We start from the raw sequence: 6999 nt of genomic DNA, 5'->3' as shown, positions 1-6999 counted from the left end.
TATATATATATATATATATATATATATATATATATATATGATTTGGCCGGGCACGAGTGGCTCACGCCTGTTAATCCCAGCACTTTGGGGGGCCGAGGTAGGTGGATCACGAGGTCAGGAGTTCAAGACCAGCCTGGCCAACATGGTGAAACCCTGTCTTTACTAAAAATACAAAAATTAGCCAGGCCTGGTGGCAGGTGCCTGTGATCCCAGCTACTCGGGAGGCTGGGGCAGAGAACTGCTTGAACCCGGGAGGCAGAGGCTGCAGTGAGTCGATCGCACCACTGTACTCCAGCCTGGGCGATAGAGTGAGACTCCATCTCTAAAATAAAATAAAATAAATATAAAAAATGATTTAAGACATGTATTTTTTTTTAGATTCCCAACTTTTATCTGATTTTTTTATTAACTACTAATACTGAGTGCACTGCCTAAGAGGGCCATTAGGAACTCGGTGGTAATAAATGTAGGACAGTCACCGTCTCATTCCACCAAGCTCCAAGATTCTCCGGGGCCTGCCCTTTGAGAGAGGTTAGGAGTTCTAACAACAGCCTGATCTCCAGTTGCCAAGGTGGGGAATTCAGTTTCCCATGGTTGGGCACTCTTTGCTCCCTTGGGCAGGCCAATTCTGTGGCTTCCCCAGCCTCTTCTCCTTGTGCAGGTCAGAGCGCCCAGCCTCTGCATCTCTGCCTCTGCCAGGCCCAACCCGGGGCCGCCTCTGAGAGGTTTAATGCCCATGGTAAGGGGGCGGGGGAACAAGACAGTGGGGCTACATGATCCTGTGTCCTAGGGGCTGTCCTCCTGTCCCCTAGGTGGGCATGAGGCCCTGGCTGGCGACAGTCGAGGGGGCGGACTCTGGACTCCTTATCTCCTGGCATTCCACCAGCCTGCCAGCCGGGAGGTCGGAGAAGCCCCACTGCAGACACACGGTGAGTCCCGGCTGGGCTGAGCAGCAGTCCCCTTCCCTGCTCACTCCCCAGCCTCCCATGTCTCCAGGGAGTCTGGAAAGACAGACACTTCTCCAGAAGAAACTAACACCCCCTCCCTCAATAAGCGCAGGGACAAATGGCCCCTTCCTCTTCTAGTTTCCAAGTAAAGACTGGAGGTGTCAGCAATTTCATAATCACATTTAGGATCAAAAATAGAACCCTTCTTTGGTCTTCTCCATCAAGTTTCTTGGCCACTGGTAACCATGTGACTCGGGTACACCAATTCACCTCCCTGGATCCCGTTTCATTCACTGTAAAATAATGGGGCCGGACTCCAAGATCACCAAAGCCCCCCGGTCAACATTCCATGGTTCTGTGGCTCAACAACATGGCGGAGCGTTACCTTCGCCAAGTCAGGGCAGGCCATTATCCTGACATAGTGGGGACAGGGAGGTCCTGGTTCCCAGGCACACACAATCTATTCACAACACTACTGTGTAAACCCCACGATTCTGCAAATATTAAACAGGGATTGAGGTTCCTCTTGGAACAGTGCAGGGTGTGAGCAGGTAAGGAAGGAGGAAGAAGGTAAGCAGGGTTTAAAAACAGAACCAGTCTTGTGAGTGATATATACCCTACACACACACACATGTGCACACACATGCGCACACACACAAGCACACACGCACCACCCAGGTACACGAAGGCATTGTTACTCCTTCCTGGCCACATGAGTCCAGAGAAGGAGCATTTCTTCTCTGAAGAAATCAGAGTAGCTCCCAGAAATAAAGGTAGAAAGAAGTTTGTTTTCCGTAAGATTGCCCAATTGATCTATGGGACAATCCCTGGCAGGCCACAGAAAAGCAGCCTTCACAGAAGGGCAGGGAAATTGCATCCATGTTGCCAAGGAAGAGATGAATCAACCCTATGCCTGGGCTCACACCATTCCTACAACCCAACCCAACTGTCAGCTTCTGGCACCCCTAAATAACCCACTCCACCCCACAAAAATTATGACGATGAGAATGATGACAAGCCCTCTACTATGTTCCAGGCAAAATCACGACATCCTGCAAGCCAGTGAGAACAGAAGTTAAGAAATTTCTCACTGCTGGAGAGTGACGGGGCCAGGATTTGAACAGAGACCCACCTATCTGAAAAGGCCGGAATTCTTCCGCCACCAGCACAACCGTGTCTAGCACAGCGCTCACTCTCTGAACTGAATTGTGCAGAGCACGGAAGCGTCTCTTGTGTTGTTATCTTGTTCCCCATCCACGGATGCTGTTTCTCCCCAGGAGTCTGCATTGGAAGGGTGGGGGCCAGGCCGTCTGCATGCACCCGCCACGGTGGCCACTGCTGAGCCCAAAACAGACCAGGCACTGTACATCCACAGGCTGAGTCCCAGAGCCCAAAATTCTCACTCTGGCCTAAATTACAAGGCCAATGATGCAGCTGCCCCAGCCCCCAAGTTCTCAGGTCAGCCTCTGCACTGGCTGGCCAGCTGTCAGTCAACACCTGGATCGTATCTCCCCCTCAGCACTGCCCTCTCTCAAGGCCCCAGAGGCCAGATGAGTAAAAAATGATAAATTAAGCAAGAACTTGCTTTGGACTGGCCCTTTGGGAAGACAGTATCCAGAGGATCCCCTTCCACTGTCTGGTGCCCTCTAGTCTTACCTGCAAACCAATTCCGCAGGAGGACCACTAGCCTATCTCCTGGATACCACACAGGTGATGGGAAACTCACCTCTCTGAGCCTCCACCAGGAAAAGGAACATGTGGCTTTTTTTTGTTTGTTTGTTTTGAGATGGAGTCTCGCTTTGTCTCCCAGGCTGGAGTGCAGTGGCGCGATCTCGGCTCACTGCAAGCTTCGCCTCCCGGGTTCACGCCATTCTCCTGCCTCAGCCTCCGAGTAGCTGGGACTACAGGCGTGCACCACCACGCCCGGCTAATTTTTTGTATTTTTAGTAGAGACGGGGTTTCACCGTGTTAGCCAGGATGGTCTCGATCTCCTGACCTCGTGATCTGCCCGCCTCCGCCTCCCAAAGTGCTGGGATTACAGGCGTGAGCCACCGCGCCCAGCCGAACATGTGGCTTTTAATTCCAGCTGCTAAGTTATGATTCTGAACATCCCTTCTGTAGCTTTACCAAGGATGCAAGTTCTTGTCCATATTTAGGGCTTGTGTTTTAAGAGGTAAGGATAGGCCCGGTGTGGTGGCTCACGCACACCTGTAATCCCAGCACTTTGGGAGGCTGAGGCGGGCGGATCACCTGAGGTCAGGAGATCGAGACCATCCTGGCTAACACGGTGAAACACCGTCTCTACTAAAAATACAAAAAATTAGCCGGGCCTGTTGGCAGGCGCCTGTAGTCCCAGCTACTCTGGAGGCTGAGGCAGGAGAATGGCTTGAACCTGGGAGGTGGAGGTTGCAGTGAGCCCATATCCCGCCACTGCACTCTAGCCTGGGCGACAGAGTGAGCCTCTGTCTCCAAAAAAAAAAAAAAAAAAGGGTAAGAGTTACCGAATTGTATATGCTGTGGATAAGGTGATCTAGTCTGACCGTGGTACTGGCCTGACCCTCCCAAGGTCACAGGGCCGGTTAAGTGCAGAGCAGAGACAGAGGCCAGGGCTAACTCCCAGGCCACTCCTAGGCAGGAGCACAGCCGTCCCAATGGCCTGGGGCTCCTAGGGGAGGGCCACTAAAGACATAAACCCAAACCAGGCTTGCTCCAGGAAGGGTCAGGTCAAAGCTGCTCCTACCCCCACGCTTCCATTTGGGCCACAAGAGAGCACTTGGCCACTCCCCAAATCGTGTCCGGAGTCCTCCTCCACAGTCTAGCCCTTTAACTGTTTAGAGAAGCCTCTCTTTGGAGCCCAGGCCCTGGCAAGCACCAGATCCTCAAAAGTGAACCCCCAGTCTAGAGCTGAGGAAATCTTCCCGGCTCAGCTGGACCTCAGGATCAGATGATGAAACTGCTCGGATGGCGACTTTGTCCCACTGCCCTCACCCACCAAGAGGGGGCAGCCTGAACCCGACCACCTAACTTGGTCATTAAGGACCAAAAATAGCCAGAAAGCCATCCTCGCGGGCAAGCCAGATTGGAGATTCGCTCAGCCGGAAGATTGAGTACATGTATCTCCGGGGGGAGATGGACCGGAGGGGGCCCGGGGGACGCAGCTCCTGAAAAGCAAAGTCCAGATCCCAGAGCCCCATGGAGCGGCCCCTCGGATTGGCCACCTACTGTCTGCGTTCTGCGTCCGTGTCCGCGCGGGGGCTCCGGGAGCCGGGCTCAGCCTTCGGCGCGGCGACCCACGCTCTGAGCACCCTTCTGCGGCTCCAGCATCCTGCACCCTCCAGGCGGACGGGCCGCGCCTTGACCTCTCCCCTCGCCAGCGCGGCACCAGAGCCAGGTGTAGCCTCCACCCAGCAGTCCGGGCGTGCGCCGGTGCCCCGGAGCGGTGCCCTGTCCTCGGCGCAGCGCTGTCCCCGCCCCCACCCGCTGCCCCAGCCTGGGGCGCGCGGCTCCTCAGCCGCTGCCCATCTCGCGGCCCCTCGCATCCACGCCCTCACCTGGCGCTCGGAGGCGGCCCCGGCCCCACGCAGCCTCACCGCAAGGTCCCGGGCGGCCGGCGGCGGCTGGAGAAGCAGCTCAGCCCGTGCGTCCGCGTAGACACGCGCACCAACCCCCCTCCGTGCGTCCGGGCCGCAGCACCGCGCGCATGCCCGGCTATATACCCGGCGCGTCAGCGACCGGACCCGCCCCCGACCCGCCCCCGACCCGCCCGGCTCGCCCCGGGGCTGCCACGTGGGGCCGGCAGACCCGGGACCTGGCCAGCCTGCGCCCTCCTGCGCCTCGCGGCCCTGGCTGTGGTAGGCGCCCGCTCCCACCCTCCATCCGGCCGTGACTCGCGAGGACCTCTGACTCCTCCTGCCTCCGGAAACCTCCCGTGAAGACCTGCTCCCCGGGCGCGGGAAGCTCTCACCGCCTAGCCTCCACCCCGCTCCCCCAGGAGGCAAGTCCTTACCCACTCGATTTGAATGTGCATTTTACCACTTTTGGTTCATCCAAAAAGCTTTTCTCTTCCCTCCCCAGTTCGGAAAGGTACTCCAGAAGGGGACGCGCCCTTAGACGATGGTTCTTCTGCATATTTCCACCAGCCAAAGGAACCAAAATTTCCTGGTCGAATTCCAAATAAACCATATTACATTCACTTTTCAGACTTGATGCCGCACCGCTTCCCACAATGATCAGACGCCTAAAGAACCCTACTAACCCAAAGCTGGGAGAAATGTTAATTGGGTGAAGAATGTCCAAGGAGACTCTTCCGCTGTGGGACATCTCATTAAGATGTATATCAGGCCTGAGAAATGCAGATTTCTTGAGAAAATAAACCACTCTTTCGACTCCCATTGTTTCTGTTCTGCAGGACATCAGGACTATTTCCTCTATGAGCTGAGCCAGCTGCCACCTGGGCCTTTCGGGGCTCGGAGGAAGGGCTTTCTAGCCCAACTGTCGCGGCTTAGTACTCGATCTGCTCCTAGCACAGTGACTGATCCCCAGACGGCACTAGCTCTCTCTGAATTTGCGCAGGGAAGGGGGCCACATCCCACTCTCTGCAGGTCTTGGGGGGAGGACCCCCGTGATGGCGGCGCTAAGGAGGAAAGGAAAGCAGACAGTCGCTGGAGCCGGTGGCAAGAACTCAGCAGCTTGCTCTTCGCCAGGCCAGAGGGGGTCAGATTCTTCATGTTACTTTTGAAGAGTCTAGCTGGGCCCCGGGCGTTTCTACAATTCAATTATCCTCACCCCGTAATTACAGTGCTGCAGTGGGTATGGGGGCAGCGGTGATATTCCTCTCATTTATTTTCCAAGTGATTTCGAAGTAATGATATCTCTTGCAGAATTTCCCTCAGAGCCCCTTCATCTTTGTAATAACCCTATTTCTCTCTTGGTTAAACTTGGTGCTTTCCAGACATTATGTCATCCGTTTGGGACTCTCATCCCACTGTAGTGGGCTGTCAGAAAGGGGCCAATCCCCACCACACCTTTTGTTGAAGCACTGGAAAAGGAGTGGGAAGTCCACCCAGAGATAAAGTGAAATAAGCATGCTTCCAACACACACAGCTCTGAAGGGTATGAAGCCCGTAAACACGTATCCTAAAGGAGTGTTAATCTCTTAAAACCAAAGTTGGAGAGCAATCCCATGGCTTTTCCAGGCTAGTTGTCAATACTATCCACAGGAGAACTAGGCACCCTTCAAGGAGATTGCTGAGCAGAGAGGGGGCAGGACCAGACACCCCACCACCGGGCCTATCATGGCGTTCTCACTTGTTTTCAACCACACTAAAGGTGGAGCTGTCAAAGTCCACATAGGCAAGCAGAGCTGATAAGCTATCAGTAATCCATTAGGGAATACAATTAATTATTAACAAAAGGTCTTAACTCTCCATATCTTCCCACACACAAAATTCTTTAGGTATCCCCTAAATCCTTCCTTGTTGCTGGGTAGTTCTCAGTTTCTCATTCCTGGTGCCAGGCTTGGAGACCCACTTCTCTCTGCTCTCCACTTTATTATTATTATTATTATTATTATTATTATTATTATTATTTCGAGACAGAGTCTCACTCTGTAGCCCAGGCTGGAATGCAGTGGCGCAATCTCAGCTTACTGTAACCACCCCCTCCCAGGTTCAAGTGGTTCTCCTGCCACAGCCTCCTGAGTAGCTGGGATTACAGGCACCCGCCACCCAGCCTGGCTAATATTTATATTTTTACTAGAGACACGGTTTCACCATGTTGGCCAGGCTGATCCCGAACTCCAAGCTCAAATGATCTGCCCACCTCGGCCTCCCAAAGTGCTGGGATTACAGGCATGAGCCACTGCACCCGGCCTCTGCTCTCCACTTTTTCCTCTCATTACTCATTTTCACTTGTCAAAATTCTAACTCCCCAAAGTCACCTCTCATCTGCAAACTTCTGGATTTTTCTGAATCCAGAAGTCTGAACTACCCTTTCATATTTTTTGACTGTAACCCACATTAAAAACATTTAACACTGCAACTCCAATATAAAT

At 53.7% G+C, this 6999-nt stretch overlaps 1 protein-coding gene across 8 annotated transcripts in view; it reads right to left on the bottom strand.

Moving 5' to 3' along the window:
* Window positions 1-4680, bottom strand: part of SLC39A14 (solute carrier family 39 member 14) — a 75016-nt gene extending 70336 nt beyond the window's left edge. For 4 of the 8 annotated variants that reach the window (XM_025394050.1, XM_025394045.1, XM_025394044.1 and 1 more), the window contains exon 1: window positions 4499-4674. The gene's annotated coding sequence lies outside the window, so the exon portion shown is untranslated. Of the gene's footprint in view, window positions 1-4169; window positions 4384-4498 lie in introns of those variants that run through there. The other 4 variants (XM_025394046.1, XM_025394040.1, XM_025394041.1 and 1 more) reach the window with 2 other exon arrangements.
* Window positions 4681-6999: the final 2319 nt, after the last annotated feature.

The sequence above is a fragment of the Theropithecus gelada genome, chromosome 8 (assembly GCF_003255815.1).
Source record: "Theropithecus gelada isolate Dixy chromosome 8, Tgel_1.0, whole genome shotgun sequence".
Lineage (NCBI taxonomy): Eukaryota > Metazoa > Chordata > Mammalia > Primates > Cercopithecidae > Theropithecus > Theropithecus gelada.
This window is presented reverse-complemented; position numbering and strand designations above follow the sequence as displayed.